Source organism: Hibiscus syriacus, unplaced genomic scaffold (assembly GCF_006381635.1).
Source record: "Hibiscus syriacus cultivar Baekdansim isolate YM2019G1 unplaced genomic scaffold, ASM638163v2 tig00002317_pilon, whole genome shotgun sequence".
Classification (NCBI taxonomy): domain Eukaryota; kingdom Viridiplantae; phylum Streptophyta; class Magnoliopsida; order Malvales; family Malvaceae; genus Hibiscus; species Hibiscus syriacus.
The window spans coordinates 1,281,128-1,307,855 of NW_024061925.1; the positions used below are offsets into that span (position 1 = coordinate 1,281,128).

Genomic DNA, 26,728 nt, shown 5'->3' on the forward strand with positions numbered 1-26,728 from the left:
TAAATAGCTTTATGCGTGATGTAACCACCCAAAGCATGTGACCCCGACTCCTCACTCAGTTCACCTGGACTCAAAAAGCGCCCTTTCGACTTGACTTCCTGCCTGGCCAGTGTGCTGTCTTCTTCCTTTCACGAATAAATTATTACCAAATATATAGGTTAATTTATTATCGACTGAATTCGATCCAAGTGATCAGTTGAATCATAAAATGCTGTTTTGATTCCATTATTACGCAGTTATCCACGTTATAATATAAATTAAGAGGTACAATATAACAAGATTCAGAGGTCCATGTGGCCTTAAACATGTGATCGGGAAAGGTTATTGTTCTTTTCTGAGTTTGCTATCTCTTCAAGACAGCCGAATCTCGACTCGGGATCTATACGTTATTTGAAAGGTTTCAGCACTTATATGGTTAGATGATCACTCTGTCGTCCTTGACTAGACGATCACAGCATCGGACATGCTCCATTTTTGTTGTTTTGCTGATTTCAGCTCCGTTGTTATGTTTTGTAATGGCTTTGTTCTGTTGAATCTGTGCTTTGTGCTGTTTCAGTCAATAGGGCGGCCTGTGGCCTTGATGCCAATGAAATGAATCTCGTTTGATGCCCAAAATTAAAAAAAGTTTGTTTTTTCAAAGAAAACAGGAAACAATCAACTCGTTCCCTCTAAAGTTTGTTTTTTCATAGAAAACAGGAGAAATCGAAATGTCAAAATCGCAATCGGATTCGAGCGTTTTCTGCGTTCGAATAGTGTCCATCGATCATTACATGGCACCGCCAATCCCCGACTTCGGTATTTGTTACAATAGCATTCAAGGTACTATTTCATTTGCAATTTTTCTTTTTATCACCGACTAAATCCAAAACGTTGTGTAGCTACTGTTGTTTCTGATAAAGCTACAATTGCTGAAATTTTTGAAGGTGGAAAAGTTAATGAAGTTCCAGTTATAAGAATTTATGGTTCGACACCGGCTGGTCAGAAGACTTGTTTGCATATTCATAGAGTAAGATTCCTATTCTATTTTCTTTCTTGATCATGACTTGGGTTTGTAATTAATTAACAAAATTGTTGTCTTTTATGAATGGTCGAGCTGTTATTTGTTTTGTAATTGGAGATTGACAAGCAAATGGAGCTCATCAGCCTGCATCATGTATTTGCATATATTATTAACCAAGCCTTCTTAGTATGAATGAGAAAGAACCATTCGTAGTCCTTGTTACAGGTGAGTTTGTTTAACTATAATTACTTCCTTGTTTATGAGGTCTTGATTGTTGCATTTTCCATCTCCTAGGCTTTGCCTTATTTATATGTTCCATTGGCGAATTTGTTACCTCAGAGCACTCCTACACACCAGGAAGGTACTGAGCATGTTTGATGCTCTTTGCATTTTGTTTATTGTATGGGTAATATTTAAAATAAATTGCACTCCTTATCTAATTTATAGCAGATGATGCATGCATACATGCCTTAGCTCTAGCCTTAGAAAAAGCCTTGAAACTATGTTCAGTTAAATTCATGGAGTTGTGATTGTTGATTTGTGGTTTTGGCCTTTTTTCGATAGCTATGTTGCTGATGCAGCAGATATGATCTGAATTTGTTTTGAATTTTACTTGTAGCTGAAAGGTGTTGTTGGTTCAAATCATCACCATGTCCATGGTTGCAGCCTTGTACGAGCAAAGAAATTTTATGGTTATCATTCATCTGAAGAGCTATTTGTGAAGATTCACTTGTATCCAAAGACTATATTATATTAGTATTGTCAAAAGCAATGAATTTTATTGTAATTCTCATATATTGAAAGTGAGGGAAACTTACAATTAAATATACAAGCTTATGCCTTATCTTAGGTAACTTCTAAACTAGGAAAGAGACTAATTATAATAATAAAACAATCCCTTAGAGTTAGGGATCCTAACTAATAAAATATTTACAAATCTACTCAATCTCTTTAATTTAAGAATCTAATCTTTGACACTCCCACTCAAGCTGGGGGCATGGATGTCTTCCATCCTCAGCCTCAGCTTGCCTGTTAACTTCTGAAAATACTTACCAGGTAGTCCCTTGGTAAGTATATATGCAACTTGATCTCCAGTGGTCACATAGGGAGTACAGATCATGCTATCAAGTTTCTCTTTTATGAAATGTCTATCTACTTCAACATGTTTTGTTCTGTCATGTTGAACTGGATTAGGAGCAATGATGATTGCTGACTTGTTATCACAGTATAGTTTCATCGGTCCATTCCATTTTAGCTTCAAGTCTTCTAAAATAATCTTAAGCCATAATAACTCACAAATTCCCAATGCCATAGCATTAAATTCAGCTTCTGCACTGGATATGGCCACCACATTCTATTTTTTTGCTTCGCCAAGTAACTTAGTTTCCTCCAACGAAAGTACAGTAGCCTGAGGTTGATCTTCTATCAATTATGGATCCTGCATAGTCTGTATCCGTGTATGCTTACAAAGTCAAGTTCCCCCTCTTCTAAACAGAATTCCTTTGCCTGGTATTCCCCAAGTATTGCAAAATTTAGACTACAACCTTTAGGTGTGATTCCTTAGGATTGTGCATGAATTGACTCACAACCCCAACAACATATGCTATGTATGGCTTGGTGTGTGACAAATAGATAAGTCTTCCCACGAGTATCTGAAATAAACTTCTGTCAACTGCCATATCATCCTCCTTTGAGTCTCCAAGCTTGTGATTGACTTATATAGTTTCTGTCGGTTTACATTCTAGTTTTCCAGTTTCCTTCAACAAGTCCAAAGTATACTTCTGTTGAATATAAAAATTCCTTGTTGTAAGTGTGTCACCTCAATACCAAGGAAGTATTTTAATCTTCCAAGCTCCTTCACTTTAAACTCTTTTATAAGACACTCTTAAACTATCAATTCCTTCAGAATCATTACCTGTAACAATTATATCATCTACATATACCAACAATACATTTACTCCCCCTGAAGGAGAGTGTTTCACAAACATAGTATGGTCACTTTGACTCTGTTTGAAACCTTGTCTTAGCATTACTTTAGTTAACCTTCCAAACCAAGCTCTTGGGGAATGTTTTAGTCCATATAGAGCTTTCCTCAATCTGAAAACTGTCTGTCCAGTATTTGAACTAAATCTAGGTGGAATATCCATGTACACTTCCTCTTCAAGGTCCCCATGCAAGAAGGCATTCTTAATGTCAAAATGTTGCAAATTCCATCTCTGAATAGCTACTAAGGACACTAGGACCCTCATTGTATTCATCTTTGCAACAGGGGAAAATGTTTCAAGATAGTCGATCCCATAGGTTTAAGAGTACCCCTTTGCCACCAATCTTGCTTTGTTCCTTTCTAAAGAACCATCTGACTTATACTTGACAGTAAACACCCAATTGTATCCCATTGTTTTTCCTTTCTGGCAGCTTCACTAAATCCCATGTCTTATTTTTTCCAGTGCCTCCATTTATTCTTTCATAGTATGTTTTCAGTTCTTATTTTCTAATGCATCAGATATTGTTTTAGGAATAGTAATGTCATTTAGGCTAGTAAGGAAGGCTATGTAATTTGTGGATAGGTTTTTGTAGGTCATAAACAAATAGAATGATGTTTGGTGGTGCAAGATCTTTTTCCTTTTCTAATAGCAATATATAATTCAAAATCAGAAGTAGATATAATACTTTCAATATAATTTTTTCAGAAGAAGTTTTAGAGTGTGCCTCAAATGGTATAGGAGCAAGAGCATGAGAAGGGAATTATTGAATCTGCATAGGTGTTTTTCTCCTCGAATAGACCCTTAGGGGATAAGTAGTGTCTTGAATATTGGGATGTGATGTATTAATGTTTGGTTGAGGAGTTTGAAGAGTATTAGGTTTTAACGGGGGAGAAGAAGATGGAGTAGGAGCAGGTTGTATAGGTTTAGGTTGTATAGGTGTAGATGTAGGAAGATCAATAAAGGGTTGAAATAAAAACAAATATGCATCCTTATCTTCCCTAAATTATATCTCCCCTGAAGATAAAGAACTTTAAAATAACTCTTTTTCCACAAAAGTGACATCAGCGGAGGTGTAATATTTCCTTGTAGGTGGATGGTAGCACTTGTAGCCCTTTGAGTAGAGGAATAGCCAATGAATATACATTTCAATGCCCTTGGATCAATTTTACCTCGACTTTGAGAATGGATGTGAACAAAAGCAACACACCCAAATACCCTCGGTTTTAGGTTAAGAGATGGGCTAAAATTTGGAAAGAATTTTGAAGGGGACTTTGGGATTCAAGGACTTTAGTGGGTAGTTTGTTTATCATGTAAGTGAAAGTTTATGCAACCTCTCCCCGGTACCTTTTAGGGACCTTGTTTTAAAATAAAAGGGCTCTAGTTATGGCATGAGATGTCCATTCTTTCTTTTTGCTATCACATTCTGTTGGGGAGTATTTACACAAGAGGACTCTTGTATAATACATTTTTCTAAGAAATAAGGGAATATGACTTGATTAAAGTAGTCCTTTGCATTGTCTGATCTAATTCGCTTTATTTAATCCCCAAACTAAGTCTTAATCATGGTGTTGAAGGTTTTAAAAGTAGAAGTAACAACTAAATTCTATTTCAGTAGGTAAATCCAAGTAACCCAAGTACAATCGTATATAAAAGACAGAAACCATCTAGCCTCAGTTATGTTAGGAATAGTGGAAGACCCCCAACATCATGTGAATAAGAGTAAAGGGACTGTTGGTCCGTTTATTACTTGTTGGGAAATGAACGTTTATGTTTTACAAGTTCACAAACTTCATAATAAAATTCTTCAATATTTAAGGATTTACACAGGGAGGGAAACATAGCTTTTAAGAATCTAAAAGGTGGGTGACCAAGGCGAAAATGATGTAGCCAAATTTGGTCTTTATTGGATATAGATTCGGATAAAAAAGACAACGATTGGGTATTCAATACTTTAGTTGGTCCACTAAGGTCTTCAAGGTAGTATAGGCCGTTTATTTCCCTAGCACGCCCAATCATCCTCTTCATTTTTGCTCTTGAAAAATGCATTGAATAGAATGAAACAAAACATCGCAACTAGTATCTTTGATAAGATTTGGAATAGAAATAAGGTTAGTAAATAGTTTTGGCACATGTAGGATATTTTTAAGTAATAGGGTTTTACTAATGGCAATATCTCCTTTGTTGGCAACTGTTACCATAGTACCATTTGCAACTGTGATTTTCTTATTGCTAGGGCAGTAAGTGTAGGTGAGGAATTTTAGTGGGGAACTAGTCATATGATCAATGGCTCTTGAGTCAATTACCTAGGAGTTTTAGGGAGGTATGTGGGTGGATGATTCCAAGGCATTAGAATTCTGAGAAGAGGAAAATTATATACCTGAGAAAACCATATTGCATGTACCTGTAGAGGATGGTTTTTCTATGGATTCCAATAGATTCTTTAATTTTTCTACTTCTTCTCAGTTAAACTTAACAGATTGTTCATCTGATTCCTTAGCCACTTGTTTGGTTGCATAAGCTCTATTCTATCCCCTTGTTGAGCCTCATTTCTCTATGAAGTTCCTACTTGCTGACTGAGGCTTCCCGTGTAACCTCTAGCATTTCTCTTTAGTGTGGCGAGGCTTTTTGCAGTATGTACACCATAAGGAGTCCTGTTCACTGTCCTTGTTCCTTCTGGTATACCTTCAATACTTTGTTGTTCCAGACGTGTTAGTCCCTCAGGAACAACCCTAGTAACCAAGGATGAACATTATACTTGATTGTTTTCAACCACCATCACTCATCTTCTTTATTTTTTAGCAGAATGATAGCAATAGTTTCATTCAGTGAGGAAAGATCTTCTTTTCCTAGAATCTGGACTCTCACTATATCAAATTCTATATTTAGTCCAACAAAAAAGTCATAAATCCTACATTTTTTGACAAATCTCTTTAGAATTATTGCATTCTCACTGTATTTCATCTTAATGCATTGATAGTGGTCTATTTCCTGCTAAAGATTCTGTAGCATGTTAGAATACTTTGTAATTGATTTGCTTCCTTGTTTGGTGGCTGAAATCTTACTCTTGATTTCATAAATCTTGGCAGCATGTTAAACCTTCTAATAGGTTTATTTTACAGCCTCCCATATCTCATAGGCTGTTCTAAGAAACATATATGTATCACTAATTTCAAGCACCATTGAATTCTATAACCAAGACATCACTAATGAGTCTTGTTCATCCCAAGCCTCGAATATGGGATCTCCTTCCTCAGAACCTTTCCGAGGAGATTACTAAGTTTACCTCTTCCTTTTAGGAAAGTTCGAACCAATTGTGACCACTTAAAGTAGTTCTTACCATTCAATCTATAGGCGACTTGTATGTTTTGTAAGTCACTTATCATATTAGAGTAACTTCCCTCACTCATTGTGTCTCCTTGAACAATTTTAGTACTGATGTAATCACCCATATAACCCATATTTTGCCGATCAGGTGCTATACTTTCTTAAGGAATGATAGGAAATAATAAAAAATTGCTCAATAAGAAGATTACGACCCAAAAACAAGTGTCTCTAATACCATGTCAAAAGCCATGAATCTTACTATAATTCTCATATATTGAACGTGAGGAAAACTTACAATTAAATATACAAGCATATGCCTTATCTTAGGTAACTTCTAAACTAGGAAAGATACTAATTTTAGTAATAAAATAATCCCTTAGAGTTAGGGATCCTAACTAATAAAATATTTACAAATCTTACTCAATCTCCTTAATTTAAGAATCTAATCTCTGCAATTATCATTATTATTTTTTTGATAACTTTTTGTATTCACTTAGACTAGATATTGAGGACCTTGACATGATTAAAGCTACCAAACTCACGATGTCTCTCGTGCTGCCAATCTTCTTTTGGTTAGAACTTGTTAATGTTATTCAATGTTTTGTTATCATTTTCATTCATGGACTTCATATTTTCTTTGATTTAATGTTTTAGACTATTTTCATTCCGTTCTAAGATCTATGCTGACCTGTAAGATGATTTTTGTCATAAGTGGTCTATTATGTTTAGCATACCTATTAATTAGAATAACATGTTTCTCTGTTACATTTTTATCTTTGTTTCAATATTTTAAAGAAAGCAATTTCAAATTGTTCCCTAGGTTATATGGCAATTAGAAATTCATAGATAACATTTGATTGCCACTTTTTGTTTATGCTTTTACATTGTAGGCTCTTAATAGTTTTGATTTAGGAATTTACTTAAGAAACTCATAGGTCATTGGTCATGGTTTTTCAGACAGGTTCCATGTTGGATAAAATATTACAGCCTCATGAATCACACATTCCATTTATTCTCGAGTTTCTTGTAAGTACTTTTATGTGGATGTTAGTACTACAGTTAATCACTAATTACTTTTTCTCATTTAGAGCCCCAATCAGAGCTGTAGAATAGAAGATCATCTTAGTAAGTCCACAATATCAAATAATAGGTACTAGAGGTAGAGTGTGTGTGTGTGTGAGTTTGAAAGGTCGTTCTTCCTCTGTGATGAATGGACTATCTTTGTTGACAATCTAAGTAAGGGGTTTCTAGAGAGCATTAAGGGAACTATTCAATCATCATGGTACAGTTGTGAGGGTCTTCATCCCAAGTTATACGAATAAACTGAATTATAAATCTTCAATGTTCGCCTTTGTCCAGTTTGCGAAGGCGGTCAATAGAAGAATGACAATACATAATATTAATGGAACATGGATAGATGGGAAGAGATTTTTGGTGGGGGTAGCAAAATATAATAAATATAGGAAAAGAGTAGCTGATGATGGCAGATTCTAGACAGAAGTTAACAAGCCATTAAGTTATGAAAAAAAGGTCTGAGGAAGATGTCGAGTTATTAAGAAGCCTGAGGGATGGCAGAACGTACAAGGAAGTGTTGAACGTAGAGAACAGATCGAGAATCAAACAAGAAACAAGGGTTAATAAGGGAGGTCCAATGCAAGCTACAAAGGGGTTAAGGAAAGTATGGGAAATGCATATTCCTACGAAAGAATCCAGCTGGATGAAAAGTTCTTTAACGAGGGTTATCAAATCCTCTTTCGATCCGAACTAGGTGCAGAAAGCTTTGGCAAATTAGGGATTTGAAGTAAAAATTGTGAGATGGGGATATGTATGGAATTCATACATCATCATGTTCAAGTCTAATGAAGAGTTCTCAAAATCGTGGACTAATCATCGAGAGGAGATTTTCTTTTGGTTTGACTGGTTGGCTCATCGTTGAATGATGAAGGTGTTCCATTGACGTATTATTTGGTAGAGTTAATCATTTCTAGAGAAACTTATTCGGATGTGGAGGAAGTTAGTATGTATTACTGAGGAGATAAGAAAAAGGGAGGACCTATCATCGGCGAGATTACTAATCAGGGTGGCGAGCCCTTTTGATGTCCCAAAAATAATTAATATAGGGTCATATGACAGATCTTTTAAAGTTAAAATTAAGTTGAGATCGGTTGATAAAAAATATTCTAAACTTTCAGGGAAGAGATGGAAAGGGTTTTAGATGTGTGGTACAATGATGATGTCTCGACGGAGGAAGATGAGGCAAACGTCCTGCACTGGTAGTAGCGGAACGTGTGTTGTCTTCTAAGGAGGTTCGGTCAAAGGTGGACATGTAGTTGGAGCAAAGTGATTTGGGGGGTTTGAGAAAAGTTTGTGGGGGACATCATTGAAAAAAAAAGTCTTACATGGAACCTTCTATTAATGGGGTGTCAGGTTCCCTTGAAAATGGGAAAATTCAAAAGGGGATTTTGCGGGTCTTGGGTTGAGGAAAGAAGTGGACCCGGATCCTTTAACCCATTCTAATGACAATTGGGAATCCAATTCTCCAATTAAGAAACTCTCACCTGCTGGGCCCGTTTTTAACTTTAAGTGGGGAAGTTATGGTAAGCATAATAAGTTTCGTTTAATACCCTAAAAAAATGTTGGAATAGACAACACTGGAGAGGATACACGTGAGGGAGATAATATAATAGTAGCATATTCTCTTGTTGTGGAAGTAGTTAAAAAAGGGCTATTGAAGGTAAATCAAGAATTTAACTCGCAAGGTTTTCAGCGCTGGAGTCTATCGCATCCAATGTCCAGCCGATTATCAATTAGAAATGCCCAGATGGAAAGAGGGAGAGATGAAGTTATGATAGAGTGTACAACAGATCTAGAAAAAGGTGAGTCTGGTTTCGTTCGGGTAATGAAGAGGTACCAGTGCAAACAGCGGTTCTTCCAAATAAGTTAAGAAGATAAGAGGTTATAGAACGGGTCAGCGGTCCTTTTCAACAGATTCGGGTGAAGGTCAGGACATGGGTAATAATGGTTCTGTCAATTCTCCGAATATATCTATGATTCCTACCCATTCCAGTATGTATACAGAGATTTTTTAGTAGGATGTCATGTTGTTTCATGGATTGAGAAAGACCGCAGTAGGAGGATAATGACTTTGATTAGTGAAACTTTGGACATGGTCAGTAGTTCTACAATTTTTTCCTCCTCATTCTCGGTGTTTTTGGAGGAAGCTTTGGCTACCTGGGATGTCTTTCAGATGTTAGGAATTTTTTTCAAGGAAAGGGAAAAGGCTTTCATCGAAAAAATTGTAAGTCTGAAGAAAGGATCAGGAGAAGATAGGGTATGATAATACTCTAGAGAACTTTTGTTTTATACGGCTTTTGGTTTTTGGAGTTTGGTAATAAATTTATTAATGACTAAATTAAGTATTATCTCGTGGACTATAAAAGGCTTCGGGAGAAGAGAGAAGTCTATAGCAGTGGCAAGGCTTGTTAAAAATATCAAATCGTCAATCCTATTTATACAATAAACTAAGCTAGATCAGTGCCAATTGATGTTTAGAAGGAAGATAGGGGGAATTTACTAAAGGGAGTGATTTTTTCTCCAGCTGAGGGGTCTGCGGGTGGGTTGCTTTGTATATGGAATGAAAACTTGTTTGAAGTCACAGGCCAACACATTCACAATAGATTCATTGCATTTTTGGGAAGTTTATAGGAGTTCAAAGCAGAGTGTGTTTTTATCAATGTTTATGGCCTTTCAATAGAAGTTGAAAATGAAGAGTTTTTCAGGGAGTCATTGAATTATGTATCTAGTTGGAATTTCCCAGTTTGCATTGGGGGTGATTTTAATGTATATCTTGACACATGAGAAAAGATAGGGAAATCACAAAATTGTCATGCCATCGACCTTCTTCATTCCTATGCACAACAAGTCAATCTCATTGACCTTCCTTTGTCGGGAGGAACATTCACTTGGTGCAATAAAAAAGATTCTCCAACATGGGTTTGACTTGACCATTTTTTAATTTGTGGTAGTTTCATGAACAGTTTTCTAAATATTTCTTAGCGCATTCTCCCGAAATCCCTTTCCAATCATAATCCAATAGTGTTGGAAGATAATAGTTTAAATTATGGCCCCATACCGTTTAGATTTTTTAACTATCTTTTAAGGAAGAAGGTTTTGATGAGATGGTTAAATCATCCTTAGCAGCCTCGAATAAGAAGAATAATTAAATTTTCAGTACGTTACAGGGTACTAAAAAGATGATCAGAAACTGGTCTGACAACTTTCATCTTAGGTTGAAAGATTCTATTTCAGAGTTAGAAGGTAAAATAAATGTTTTGGAGATTAAGTCACAAGGAGAAAGCATATATTTGGGGGAGTGGGACCAGTTGATGCAGTTTAAAAAAGATCTTTGGAGGTTGTATAGGATTGATGAAAGCATTTGGTTTCAGAAGTCGAGAGCGAGATGGATCAAAGATAGAGACAAAAACACGATGTTTTTTAACCTCAGTGCTCTGAATATGAATAAAGTCAATGTTATTTCTACCTTGAAAGTCTAAGGGAACGTAGTCTCAGCTCCATAAAAGATTAAGTCCCTTGTTTCCAATTTTTCAAGGCAACTTATAATACCAAATCAATGTTGGAAGTCGAGACCATCAATTTTGTATTTGCAAAATTGTCAGCTTCTCAAAGTGCTTTCCTTGAGGAGCATTTTTCAGAACAAGAAGCGTGGGAAGCCATTTCATCCTCTGACAACGCAAAAGCCTATGGTCCAGAAGTTTTACTATGGGATTTGACAAAAAATAATGGCCTAGTCTAAAGGAGCAGATTATGAAGTTCTTTTTAGATTTCTATAGTGGAAGAAAGTGGGATCACAAGGTTAATCATGCTTTTATTACCCTTATTCCAAAGAAAATTAATCCTGAGAGTTTAGAAGACTATAGATAAATTAGTCTTTTGGTAGTCTTTATAAAATTCTCTCAAAAGTCCTTTCTAAGAGACTCATTTCTTCTGTAAAAGATATTGTTAGTCTATCTCAGTTTGCTTTTATCCCGGGGAGGCAGCTGTTGGATTGTACCTTCCTAGCTAATGGAGGTATTGATTTTTGGAGGAAACAATGACTTAAAGGGGTTGTTTTTAAAGTTGAATTTCATAGAGCATATGATTAAGTTGAATGGCCAAATCTTCTTCAATTAATGAAAGAGATGGGCTTCAGTGAGAGATGGTGTTCGTGGATTTCATATTATCTTTCTTCTGCATCAATTTTCGTTTTAGTAAATGGCTCCCCTATAGAAGAGTTCCCAATGGCTAAAGGGTTAAGACATGGTTGCAGTGTTTCACCTCTTCTGTTCAATGTTATTGGTGAATTGCTCCATTTGATGTTGTCTAAAGCTACTGACTTGGGTCTCTTTAACGAATTTACTATTGGAAAGTCTGATAATCCTTTTAGATTGTCTCATCTCCAGTTTACTGATGATTTTATTATTTTCTGCCAAGCTTCTTTACTCAAATTAAAAATATCAGAAGAGTTTTGAGGATTTTCAACTTATTGACGAGGCTCCATCTAAATTTAGCTAAGAGCAAACTTTATAGTATAAATGTAGAAGATGACATCCTTCAAGAATGGGCTTCGACCATTGGTTGTTCAATTGGTTCTTTTTCTTCAGTATATCTAGGCCTACCACTTGTGGCAAAAAAGAATTCTGATGCCTTATGGGAACCAGTCATCGAGAATTTCAAAAAGAAATTGACCGGTTGGAAAACTTACTTTTATCTATGGCGGGTAGAATGGTGCTTTTGAAGTCGGTTATGTCTTCCTTACCCATCTTTTTCTTATCTATTTTTAAAATGCCTTGTAAAACTAGCCAGAATATTAATTCTTTGATGGAAAATTTTCTCTGGGGAGTTGGAGCTGAGAAAAAACGAATTCACTGGTGAATTGGAAGACAATATGTAAATCGTTGAGTAATGGTGGTCTGGGAGTTTTGGTTATGAATCTTACTAACCATGCTCTGCTGGGTAAATGGGTTTGGAAGTTTGCCACTGAAAAAGATTCATTGTGGAAAAAAATGTTGTGCAACAAACACAATGTCAGCTGTAATACCATGGCAATCAACAAGGTTTTCTCCTCTCATGACTCTAGGATCTGGAGAAGAATTGTCAAGAGTTTCTTGAAGGATGACTCTGCTGGAGTATGCCTTATAACCCATGCGAAGTTTCAAGTGGGTAATGGTAAATCTATCTCTTTTTGGAACGACATTTGGATAGATGATTCTCCTTTGAAAAACCAATTTCCTAGGATTTATGCTCTTTCATCTAATAAAGGGGTTATGTGGTTGATTTTGGTAGTTATGGTTCAAATGGCTGGGAGTGGAATATACAAACTAGGAGAAATTTATGTGATTAGGAAGTGGTCCAGTGGGTGGATTTAATGGATAAGTTGAATAACATCATATTGATCGATTCAGTTGATGACTTTTTATTGTAGAATGGGATGGGGATGGACTGTTCTCGGTTAAATCTTGCAGGATGAACCTATCTTTGCTCTCTGGGGATAATTTTTTGTGAAAGAAATGGGTATGGTTGGGTTTAGTTTCTCCAAGAGTTGAGACATTCATTTGGCAGGTTTCTCATCAGAAATTAGCATTGAGAGTGGAGTTGAAGAATAGGGGGTTCCCTTGGGAGAATACATTTTTTGTCTATTTTGCAGTCAGTATGATGAAACAGTCCAACATCTCTTCATCTCGTACTATGTTTCGTGGGAACTATGAACAAATTAATTAGCTTATGGGATCTTTCCTCAGCTCTGCCTCGTGATCCTTTTCCCTTCTTAGCTCGTGGTCTGATTTGAGGGTTAATTCGTCTATATATAAGTTTATTCGTCGATAGAGGGAAACTTGACAGATCCACACTTTTCTTTATCGTTAGATTCAGGTTAGCAAAATGGTTTCTAGCCAAGTATCATCTCGTTCCTATCTAGGTGGATTCATTGATTGGAGATCATTCCCTTGCATACAAGAGTTCTGTTTTAAAGATTAAGTGTAGGCCTTTGCTTTGTTGGAGTCCCCCTCTAGTTGATTTTTTTAAGATGAATGTGGATGGATCGACTAGTTGTGACGGGTTGGTAGGAGGTATTGGAGGTATTATAAGAGATTGTCATCGCTCTACTCTCCTGTCCTTTTCAGAAAGTGTTGGTCCTAGCCCTCCCCCTTTGGCAGAATTGAAAGCAATCAAAAAAGGCATCGAGATCTTTATCTCTTCAGAGTGGGTTTCGGAGGGTAGACTGATTGTTGAAAACGATTGCAAGTCAGCAGTGGAATGGATTGAATCTCCTTCTTCGACTCATATTTTCTTTAGTAATATAGTCAAGGACATTTTCTGTATTGTATCATCTAAGGCATTTATTGTTAGGTTGATCCCTAAGAGCTGTAATTGTGAGGCTGATAAGTTAGCGAAGGAGGTGATTGGCGATTGTAAGGATTTTTTTAGTTATTCTGTGTGCTTCTAGAGAACTGATGTATTCAGTGTTTTTTAAGTCTTATATAACCTGTTTATTTTCAATATACTAAGGTACTCTTTTCTTCCTTCCGCTAGTCGGTTCTTTCCTTAGGGAATAGGACTATTATGAGGGAGGTTTTTAATGAGGCCTCACACTTCTATAAAAAAAATTACTTTTTGTCTATCATGTACGTGCACGTTGAGCATGTACATATGTTTTGCGAACTTCCCTTTTATTTGTCATACTCTACCATTCTACAATACTTTGTTAAAATACCACAATAGGTAATTGGTTTTGTACCATTTCTTAACAAATTTAGGAATACATATCTTACAATAAAAATGTGTGTTAAAAATATTGTTATGGGATGCTGGAAATCTATCTACCATACTTCATCACCTGCTTTGTTGAGGGCCTCTGTTGTATTATCTATTGTTAAATTAGTTTATGCATTTCTTATATAGGCAGTAACTTAAATACGATTTTCTAATTCTCATTAATTGGGTACTTTGAAATACAATTATTCGGTTGAATGATTGTGAAAATTTTATTGTGGAATTTTTATTTATCTTTAAAATAATTTTTTCATTAAATGTTTCATACAAACCATTCTCCTTGGAAACTCAATCATACTACTTCCTCAATTCTGCTTTTCTTTTTAATGGTGTTTTCAAGATCTCATCTCACCGCTTCCTTTCAGGTGGATTACAACTAATATGGGATGAGTCATCTTCATTTATTAAGGATGAAGTTCCGTAATCCCATCCCTGATCTTTTCCATCCAAGAAAATTTAATTGGTACGGTCAACAGAGGCAGAACATGGATGACTTAACAATGGATTATGGTGGTTTTCAGGTTATTTTTGTCTTTCCTCCCCCTTGTGTTGCTTGATGCTTCATAAAGCCAAGTAAGCTTAGGAATTGTAAATCATCTTCAGCCTCTATGATTCTAAAGATTATTTTCCTTCTGTTTGGTAAGTAGGAGAAACTCAATGTTCAAACTAGGAGAGTGTAGGTCTGAGGCGGAGAATATGAGTGAGAGAGGCAGAGGCGGAGAGAGAGAGAGGAGAGAATTTAAAAGATCGGTCCTTTGCCGGTGAGGTTTGGACACATCTCATCTATAATATGAGTAAGAGAGTTTCGAGACGAGCACTAAGGGAACTGTTCCTCTTTCAGGGTCATGTAGTGTGAGTCTTCATCCCAAGCATAACGAGTAAACCAAAATACAAATCCTCCACTTTTGCTTTTGTGTAGTTTGGCAATAAGGCAAGTTTGAGGAAGGCTATCGAGAATGTAAATGGATCGTGGATAGACGGGAGAAATGTATTAGTATGAGTTGCAAAATATCATAACTCTCGATTAAGGACGGTGGGGACAAAACAAATACTGACTGATGCTTCAAGGCCGAATATATAAGAAATAACAAAGTCAAAAGAGAAAGCTAAGATTCCGAGGAGTATAAGGGATGATATATCTTATAAAGATGCTCTTTTGACAAACAGAAGGCAACAAAGTGATTTGGAATACATGGAGAATAAGAATGACAATAAAGATAAGACGACAGAAGAGTGATCGTTTGTAAATGTATATGCTAAGGCAAACAAATATGTGCAAGTATACATAATCGATGCAAGTAATATAGTAGTGAGTGAGTATCATCTCCACAGGGATTGGATTAGAAATATATTTTCACCACAACTAGAACTAATATCACAAACTAAGTCCTACTAAGTATTATCCTAAGAACTAATATTAATGAACTAAGAAAATGATTTAATGATTCCAGAAAACTTTGGTTGAGGCAAAATTAATATGCAGACTAATAAAACAGTTGATGATTTAAATATAATGCAAATAAACTCTCATATTCAGATGTGTCACAGAGCACTTATGTTAAACCATTGTCTTGAAAACAAATATTCTCAGTTTAGAATGACTTATTATGACTCACTAAAACTGCCCGACAAGATTACTAGGTATTCTTAGACGGTTGCTACGACCATACCTCTTGGCGTTAACTACGGACGTAGTCTCTCCTACTCTAGCATCTATCCCTTTTAGTCATTTGAAACTCACTCCTTATCTCTAAGGTAGACAAGTTAGAACTTCACCATCCCAGATTCATTCCATTGCTCACGTTGATCTATCTTAATTCTCTTGAATGTAAGAATCACTTATCTAGACAAAGGCTATCTCTCGATGATCTTACAATGCCAAGACATGTTTTACCAAAACCCAAGGCTATCTCTCCATGCTCTTACAGTGCTAATGTAAAATATTTAAACTATGAACAAAACAGTCATAAGTGAAACATACTTCATCATTCATAAACATAAAAAAATATTGTTCAAGCAAAACAAAGTTTAACACCAAGTAAAGCATTCATGGTTCTATCAAAGATCATCCAAGATTAAATGTTTGATACAACCCCAAATAGATAAAGAGTTAAAAACAAAGGAAAAACGACTCCCAAAACCAGGGGCTCTGTCGCGACAATCTTGATCAGCACCACGCATGCCTTGGTGATCACCCTCTCTTAAGGCCTGATCACCGCTCTACTATCGTCTGGCTATGGAGGAACCAAGGAAGTTTGATAGGTAGATGGTGGGAAAGCACTGCAGTTGCTTACTCACGCCTTAGGTAATGTTATTCTCTCTTCTTCCTTGCTTCCTTTTGGCGGCTACTGCTGGTTATTTATAAGGAAAATCTCCCAGGGATTTGTCTACTTTTGGAGTTTCCTTAACTAGCCGTTATTAATTGCCAGAATTAAAAAGAAAAGGTAGCTGGCGGTTGTCAGAATAATTGAGGTTGGCGTGTGACATAGGCGATATAGCCACACCTGCTTTAGACTTCTTTAAATGAATCTTGCCTTGGTGAGATAAATTTTCTCTTCACGTTCTCATCTGTTTCGTTGGCCTCTGCACTTTTACATTGTCATGACTGAAATGTTCTTCTTCTGTAGGATTCCTACACAAACACAACCCAAACAACCCTTTCTCTCTAACAACATCAGTCAAACCAAATAAATCTTGCCTAAGCAAAACTTATCCACCACAATCTAATATAATCTATATGCAACTAAAAATGTAATGTATACTTTGTCTAGACGAGCAATAACTTAAGTGAAAAGACTAGGAATTAAGTCTTTTTACAGAGTTATCAAAGATGAACATATGGCAGATGTATATCCTTTCTGAAAGTTCAAGCTGGATGAAACGATCATTAACGGGGATTATCAAACACTCTTTCGATATGGAGTTGGTGCAGAAGGCTCTGACTAATATGGGTTATGAAGTTCAGACTATAATTTGGTGATACGTTTGAAATTATTGCATCATCACTTTCATATCGATCGAAGATATGTCAGAGGCATGGATGAATAAGAGAGAGAAGTTATTTTTCTAGCTCGATCGGTTGGCACCTTTGCTGAATGAAGTTAGAGTTCCAATGACATACTTCCTGGTTGAGTTATATGGTGTCCCTCTTTTTTGTTAGATGGATTCTTTTCTAGAAAGGCTAGCTAGCAGGTGGGGGCAGTGGAATGCATTTAGGAGTCAACACAAAATATGGAGGATCTTTCGACGGCAAGAATTTTGGTTAGGGCGACGGTCCGTTCGACATCCTGGAGGTGATCAATGTATGGTTGTATGGTAGGTCCTTCAAGGTGAGTACAAACCTAGGATCGGTCTCATATTTCAAGCATTTTTCTAAGCAAAATGTCAGAGAAAGATACCGATGATTGAGTCAATGAGAAAGCTTCATCGGAGGAGGAAGTTGACAGACGAATGACTATAGACATTGAAGGATCTGAATAGTCAATCGAGGATGCATGACAGAAGGTGGACACGTGGATTAAACAAGGAGTTTTTTTTGATTGGTGGGGGACAACAGTCATCAATGAGAAGTTGGGATAGGGAACACATTAATAACGGGGTGTCAGACTTCCTCATTTTTAGGAGAAGTAATGTTGGGGAGTTGGGGTGTTGGGCATCAAGAATCTGGTATGTTCAGATACTAGCTCTCAGGCCCAATCAGTGGAAAACAGTGAGACCGATTCCTCTATCTTAAAGATTAAACCTTCTGGGCCAGTAATTGATTTAAAGGGGTACGGGTTTGTGAGTCAGAAAAAGAATCGAGTTTTGTCTAATAATATCAGGGGCATAGTCAACTATGGGAAAACTCCATGTGAGAAAGGAGTAGTTGATGGAAAAAGGGCTCCTGCAGTGGAATTAGTTAAGGTAGGGACTTCTGAAGGTTATACGGAAAATCGATCAAGGGGAAGCTTGACATATCTTTCAGTAAGTAGATTATCCATTAAGAGCGCCCTGGATGGGAAAAGGAGGATCGACTGTTTTAACAGAGTTTACAGAAGGCCAAGGGAGAGAAAAATATGGCTTCGAAATGAGGAATGTACATATTGTGTAACAGAGGGAGATGCTATTGGTTTTACGTTCGTGTCAACCCTTATCTATTGCAGGCCCGAAGGTAGCAATTACTAGAAAATGACATGTAGACACTTATTCTCAAAGCTAAATAGAGTTTCAAACACAAATAAATCCCGATAAAGGATGTCATTCGGAAGACTGCAGTTCTGGCATCGTTAAGGAGAATAATAATAGGAGGTTTAAAAGAACTTTGATAAGGGATGCGTTAGATCAAGTCATCATTTCTACAATCTCTTCCTCAGTTTTCATGTTGTATCTTTCAAGGATGGGAAGAAAACATTTCTGGAGAAAATAATTAATTTAGAGAAAGGAATAAGATTGGCTAGGTAAGGTGGCTGCCTTATTGTGGGACGGTTAGGTTCCTATATTATTATATTATGTTGCCAAAGTTAGTTATAATTATATGGAATGTAAGTGGCTTGGGAAAGAATGAGAAACAACGCGCAGTACAAAAATTAGTTTCCAAGAATAATTCATCTTTTCTATTTCTACAAGAAACCAAATTGGAAAATTTACCAAGATCATTCTTTAGAAAGAATGGGTTGAATAATCTTCAAGATTTTGTAGAATTGCCAACTGAAGGCTCCTTAGGAGGTCTTTTGAGTTGTTGGGATAAAAACATTTTTGAAGTGAAAGATCATTTTGTCAACAGAAGGTTTATTTCCATCTTTGGGAAGTTTAGAGCAAATCAATTTAGTTGTGGTTTTATTAACGTATATGGGCCTTCCATGGAGGATGAGAAAGCAAGATTTTACGAGGAGATTTGTTTGTATCTGGTTATTCACGGAATACATTTATGTGTGGGAGGGGACTTTAACGTATATTTAACAGAAGAAGAAAAGAAAGGTAGAGTACAAAACAAGAATTCAATGGAGATTTTTATGCTTTTTATTCATCAAGTTGGCCTAATTTATATGCCTTTATCCGGGGAATCTTCACATGGTGCAATAATCAGGAATCTCTAACTTTTGTTAGACTGGACAGGTTCTTGGTGGATACAAATTTCATGACAGCCTTCCCTGAAATTACCAGTCTCTACTTCCTAAGTTAGTTTCATATCATAATGCTATTATTATTGAAAATGGTGAGTTAATTGGGGCAAGTGACCTTTCAAGATGTTCAATTATTTAATGGATGAGGATGGTTTTGAGGTGATGGTGTTTTCATCTATTAAAGATTATAAGAAAAACATATGTGAAAAAACATGAGAGAGAGTGGTAGAGAGAGTGTGAGAGTCACAAAGGTAATCATCCTTCGATGAGGAATGGACGGCGTTTGTGGATAATCTGAGCAAGAGAGTCTCTAGGAGAGCAGTTAGGGAATTTTTCCAACATCAGGGTAGTGTTCTACGGGTTTACATACTGAGTGTTTCTAACAAACTAAAGTATAGAAACCATACTTTTGTGTTTGTTCACTTCGCGAAGGATGAAGGCTTGAAGAAGGCGATTGCGAATTTAAATGGAACGTGGATTGATGGGAAGAGAGTAACTGTAGGGGCTGCAAAATACGAGAGTAAGCAGACTAGGTTAGTTGCTACTAGAAAATCCAAGATGGAAGAAGAAAAGTTAAACAAGGGAAAGAACTGGAGAAGAAGAGATGGAGCAGAGTCTTTGAGTCGATTAAGGGATGAAAGAACATATAAGGATGCTCTGGCATCCAACGGATTGTTGAAGGATGAACCAGTGAGAAAAGAGAATAGAGAGGGGCGTATGAGGATGAACTCCAGGAAAATGAACGTGTAGGAGATGCATATCCCTTCGGACGAATCGAATTGGGTTAAAAGATATTTAACAGGGATTATTAAACCTCTTTTTGATCTAGAACTAGTATAAAAGGGTCTAGCTAGTGATGGGATTAAGGTTAGGATAGCCAACTAGGATATGCTTGGAACTCATGCATTATCACCTTTGGTACGGTCGAAGAACTAAAGGAGATATGGTTGAATAAAAAGAAGGAACTAATCTTTTGGTTTGAATGTCTTAACCCTATTCTGAATGAGAATGGTATCCCTATGGCCTTTTGCTCAGTAGAACTGGTTAGAGTTCCATTGTTATGCTGGAATGTTTTATTTTTGGAAAAACTTGTTGCAAGGTGGGGGAAGTTGATGTGCATTCAGGATTTGACGGTGAATAGATAGGACATGTCGGTTGCAAGGGTGTTGTTGAGGGTGGCGAGCCCTTTCAACATACCGGAATCAATCACGTTGGGATCATATGGGAGATCTTTTAAGGTTAAAATAAATTTGGGATCAGTTTTAGAAAATAGGTTATTATTAAAGTAATATCATCAGAGTTGGCTACCGACGGTGTGTACAGTGATGTTACAGCGTCAGAGGAGGAGGAAAAAGGTGGGGCTACAAAAGTGGTTGGTAAAACTGATATGTTAGCTGAGGATTCTAGGTGTTGGGTGGACATGTGGTTGGAAGGGGGTGGACTTGCTGGTTTTTCTTGCTGCTGTGGGGGATAGCAGTTAATGCCGCGGGTTAGAGAAGGTCAACATAATAGAGAAAGGGTGTCAGATACACTAGATTATGGGATAAATTATAGAGGGGATTTTGAGGGGCTCGGGTTGAGAAAAAATAATTGGATGGGAGTGAAAAAGCCAGTCCGAAAATTTTAGTGAGCCCATCTCTACCAATTTAAGAATTATTCTGTCTGGACCAGTTTTAAAATTAAAAAAACATGGGTTATGAAAATAAGAGCGAGGTTCGGGCAGAGCCTCAAGGAATTCTGGAGCATATTGTCTTGGAATGAGCAGAACGAGAGAATGGTTTTTTTTGATGTTGGTTTTAGTGGTTTTGCGACAGGAAAAAAATTAAATAAAAGGTGTTCTTCGTCCCCGCCAACAAATTGAAGACGATCGAATAGTGTTGCTACTGTTTTCTATGATAGAGTGTACAACATGTCGAATAAGAAAAATTATAGAGTTAACTCAGATAGGGGTTTCTCTATGTTGGATGTTTCGATAGAGAATGATGAGCTCATTTCTACTTGGCATGTTAGTAAAATACTGGGTGTAACATTTAAGGGAGGGAAAATCGCCTTTGCTAAGAAGTTTTTGGAATTGAATCCGAGTAGGGGTGAGGAGGATGAGAATTAATTAACTCTGGATAAAGTGTTTAATGTACTGTAAATGGTAGGGGTCTCATGTGTAACTTGGAATATCAGGGGATTAGGAAGGAAGGGAAAGGCAAGGGCTGTTAGAAAGGTGGTAATTAACAGGAAACCTTCGATTCTCTTTCTGTAAGAAACTAAATTGGAGCTGGTTAAACCGTCAATGAGAAGGAAGTTAGGGGGTAAGTACCTTGGAGGGTTTGTTGTATCGCCGTTAGAAGGAGCATCTGGAGGAATACTAAGTTTATGGGATGAAAATTGGTTCATACCTCAGATACAGAAAATATCATTTAGGTTCATGGCGATTAATGTACAATCAAGGAAAGTAATGAGGACTGCTGCTTTGTAAATGTGTATGGTACTACAGTAGACTTTAAAAAGGAGGTTTTTTTAGAGGAATTGCTAAGTTTCATTAGTACATTGGATTATCCCTTGTGTGTAGGAGGTGATTTCAATGCGTATTTATCGCAGGATGAGAAGATTGGGAAATCACATAATTCGATTTCACTTAGGCTCTTCAGGGATTTTGTGTTTCAAGCAAATTTAGTGGATTTACTGTTGGTTGGAGGGAGTTTCACATGGTGTAACAATAGGGAAGTTCCTTCGTTTTTGAGACTGGATCGTTTTTTAGTTTCTAACAATTTTTTGCGGCTATTCCCAGACATTGTACAAGTATTATGCCAAAATCACTTTCGGATCACAATGTAGTGGTGTTGGAATCGAGTAAGATAAATTTGGGTCTGAAGCCTTTCAAAAATTTTAATTACATAATGGATGAGGTAGGTTTTAAAGGCACGGTTGAAAGGAATATTAAAGAGTTGAAGAAAGAGAAAAGTAGGGGTATCAAAATATTAATTAAAGAATCAAAGGAAGTGATCAAAATGTGGTCTAACAGTAGCCGATTGTAATTACCAAGATTGATGGAGAACCTAGAGAAGTTCATTTCTTACCGGAAAGCACTACTACAACAAAGGAATTCAATGATTTCGATGGCGGACATTGCACAAGATAAGAATGAGTTATGGTCCTTTTATAAAAAAGATGAATTAATTTGGTTCCAAAAATCAAGGGAAAATTAGATTTAGGATGGTGATCGGAACTCTAGATATTTTCACCAGTGTGCCACAAATAGAGGGAAGATCAATGCCTAAAATCTATAGATGTGAGAGGTAAATTGATTGCGGATCTGAAACAAATAAAATCATTCATTTTTGAATTTTTCAAGGCATCCTATAACTTGAAGCTTACGGTGGAGGTGGAGCATTTGGATCTGAATTTTAAAAGGCTTTCTGAGGATCAAGTTGTGCATCTATAAAGAAATTTCTCGGATGAAGAACTTTGGGAGGCAATTGCATCATCAGATAGTAATAAGGTGACGGGTCCAAATAGATTGAACATGGGTTTTTTCAAGAAATTTTTGCATGTTTTGAAAGAAGACATTCTGAAGTTTTTCAAGGGTTTCTATGATGGGGAGAAGTTAGGGAAAGGTGTGAATCATTCTTTTATCACACTTATTCCGAAGAAACCGAATCTGGTTGGTGTTGAAGAGTATATACCTATTAGTTTGGTTGGGGGTTTATATAAGATTTTGTCTAAAGTTTTGTCAAGAAGATTAAGGATGTGCATAGATGTGTTGATTAACCCTTCACAATTTGCTTTCATCCCAGGGAGACAGATTTGTGACTATTAATTCTTAGCAAATGAAGGCATCAATTATTGGATAAGGACATGGAGTAAAGGTATTGTGTTCAAAGTGGATTTTAGGAAAGCATATGATACTGTGGATTAGGATATCTTGATCAAAATAATGGAGTTTATGGGGTTCAGAAAAAGATGGCGGTCTTGGATGTTAGAGTGTTTAACTTCAATTTCAATTTTGATTCTTGTGAATGATTCTCCCATAGAAAGCTTTAACATTTCTCGGGGGTTATGCCAAGGATGTTCTTTATCTCCGCTTTTTTTAATCTTGTGGGAGAATTTATTAACCTTTTGCTCTCTAAAGAGTTGAGTTGGGGTTGTTTGACGATTTTCAGATAGGTTGCGACAATTTGTCTTTAACGTTTTTTCATTTATAATTCGCTGATGATTTGATAATTTTTTGCAGAGCCTCAGAAGGGCAATTGAAGAATATTAAGAGGGTTTTGGTTATCTTTTAGTTGTGTACGGGTTTGTAGTTGAATTTGTTGAAGAGCATGATATTTGGTATTAATATGGAAGATCAAATTGTTGAGGATTTGGCAAGCTCTATTGGGTGTTTACGTGGCGCTTTTCCGAAGGATTATCTGGGGCTACCTTTGGGCGCAAGGTAAAGTTTTGTTTCTCTTTAGGAACCGATAGTGAATAATTTTTATTATAAGCTTGCTGGGTGGAAAACAGGGGTCCTCGGTTCAGAAGAGTCGGATCCACTAGGTTAATTGGTCGACTGTTTGTAAAAAGAAAGATTTTAAGGGTTTGGGTATCTCAGATTTAAATATGAGGAATAGGGCTCTATTGGGAAAATGGGTATGCAAGTTTGGGAGTGAGAAGGATTCTTGGTGGAAGAAGATAATTTGTTGCAAGTATAATGTTAATAGAAGATCTATTATAAGAATTTGCCTCCCAGTGCATCTTGGATTTGGAAAGGAGTCATTAATAACTATCGGTCGAATGAACCTTTGGGTTATGCTTTCGAAATCACCTTATGTTGCATGTGGGAAAGGGATATTCCATTAGGTTTTGCAATGATAATTGGTTATGCAACATCCCTTTGAAGACTAAATTTTCCAGGATGTTTGCTTTGTCAGTTAAAAAGGATAGGGTCATTGCCGATTTTGTATGTTCTAGCAATGGGAAGTGGGTTTAAGACTTTCATCTTAGGAGGAATTTGATGGATAGTGAAACTGACCAATGGATGGAACTGATGTTGTTGTTGGATAAAATTCATCCTGGTTTGGAGGGTGAAGATTGTTTCTCTTGGAAAGAAAATGGTGAGGGTGTGTTTTTGGTTAAATCATACATTAGCTTAATTTCTAGCTTGTTAGAGCCAAATGTGTCATGGTCTAAGATTGTTTGGAGTGGGTTAGTTCCTCTTAAAGTGGAGGTTTTTCTTTTGCAGGTGATCCACCAGAAGTTGATTGTTAGTACTATTTTATTGAGCAGGGGTGTTCAAGTAATTAAGGATTCTTAATGCACGGTTTGTGGCTTGAAACCAGAATCGGTGTGCCACTTTTTCTTTTCTTGTAAAGTGGTTTGGGAGATTTAGGTGCGGTTCCTTCAATTTTGGAATTTATTTTCAGTTTTACCCAATAATCTTAAATATTTGGAAATTTGTGTCGGGTGTTGTTTTCTGGACTATTTGGAATTGCATGAATCAAATAGTGTTCAATAATGGCAGCCTGGATAAGGATAATATCTTATTTTTGGTGAGGTATAGGGTGGTTTCTTGGTTCTTGGCTAAAACCATATCCATGTTGACTGCCTTATGGGTGACTTAACCTTGGCTGATGTGCACCGTTCCCCTTTAAAGTTTGGTTTGTCTAAGCCAAAGTGGTGTCATCCCCTTTGGATTTCTTTAAAATGAATGTGGACGGGGCTATTAATTTTGACTGGAGGTGCAATGGTATTAGCGGTGTTCTCAGAGATGCTGATAATAAGAGGTTGGGTTCTTTCTCAAGAGCGTCCAGACCAGGCCCCCGATCCTTGCTGAGATTTTAGCGACCCAAGCAGGGTTAGACTTTTTTTTTGACTCAGTGTGGAGGGATAAGGGGATTTTGATTTTAGAGAGTGATTTCTCTCTTGCTTTGAAGTGGATCAACAACCCGGAGACTTTCCCGATTCACTATGTTGATTTGGTTAGAGATATTCAGAAAACTGTGTTGTATTTCAATATTATAACTAGGCATGTTAAGAGATGTATTAATGGGGAAGCTGATTGTTTAGCTAAATCAGACATAGGATAGTGTGAGGGGAGATGTTTTGGTTCGGTGAGATGGGGGTTGTTTTGGGTGTTTTAATGGGGTATTTGTACTGTATCTATTTTGGTTTTGGGGTTAGATCTTATAGTTGGTAATAAAATTTTGGGCTCTCTTTTTCTCCTTCCAATGACTATTGAGTTGTTTGGATTTTGATTGTTATGAAGGGTTTTTTTAATGAAGCCTTATTCTTATCGGAAAAAAAAAAAGATTATAAGAAAATCTAAAAAAGAATTGGAATCTTGAGTATCCTGAGAAGCACGAAAGCTGTCATAAAAAAACTGGTCTAGAACTAGAAATCAGTTTCTTGGTGGTTCGATCCTTGACGTTGAAGAAAGAATTCGCAATTTAGAAAACTATTTACAGCAGAATCCTGATTCGAATGGAAGTGCCACACTTTGGTTTCTTTTAGGAATGAATTATAGAGGCTTTATAAAATCGAGAGCAAAATGGGTAAAAAATGGAGATCGTAATTCAAGATTCTTCCATACCTATGCTTTTATTATGAAGAGGATGAATTCCTTGAATATTCTTAATGTAAAGGGAGAGATCATCAAAGATTCGGCTCTCATCAGGCTAGTTTCCTAGATCACTTTTTCGAAATTTATAATTATCGATCAACCTTGGAAGTAGAAGGTGTGAAGCTAAATTTTACCAAAATTTCCTTGGAGCAATGCCTTTTCCTAGAAAATGAGTTTTCAGAGGAAGAAATTTGGGACGCTTTAAACTCGTGCGATAGCAATAAAGCTTCAGGGCCTGATGGGTTGAATATGGGGGTTTTCAAAAGGTTTTGGTCCTTCCTAAAAGAAGATATTATGAAATTTTTAACTATTTTTTCTTGGGAAAAGAATGGGAGCACGTAATCAATCATACTTTCATTACTCTCATCCCGAAGGGTTATAATATTGGTGGCTTAGATGACTATAGACCTATCAGCTTGGTAGGAGGGATACACAAGATTCTTTTGAAGTGTCTTTCAAGGAGATTGAGAAGTTGCATCAATGATATCATCAGTTCTTCGCAATTTGCTTTCATTCCTGGTCGACAAATCCTGGATTGATCTTTTATCACGAATAAAGGAATTGACTATTGGAGGAAAAAATGATTGAAGGGTTGTTTGTTCAAGGTGGATTTAAGGAATGTATATGACACGGTGGATTGGACAATTCTCTTTAAAGTGATGGAGAAGATGGGTTTCAAGGCCAAATGGTCCAGTTGGATGAGAAAACATGCTAACACCACCACGATGTCAGTTCTGGTGAATGGGGTTCATACTGAGGAATTTCCAATGGCAAAGGGTCTTAGATAAGGTTGCTCCATTTCCCCACTGTTGTTTAATTTGATTAGGGAACTTCTTAACTTATTGCTTCTTAAGACAGTTTCTTCGGGTCTGTTATGTGGTTTGGTTATCGATAGGAA

At 36.7% G+C, this 26,728-nt stretch overlaps 1 pseudogene; it reads left to right on the forward strand.

Annotated features, from left to right (window-relative positions):
- Positions 1-707: 707 nt before the first annotated feature.
- The window catches only part of LOC120144769, a 60,417-nt pseudogene continuing 34,396 nt past the window's right edge, over positions 708-26,728 (forward strand).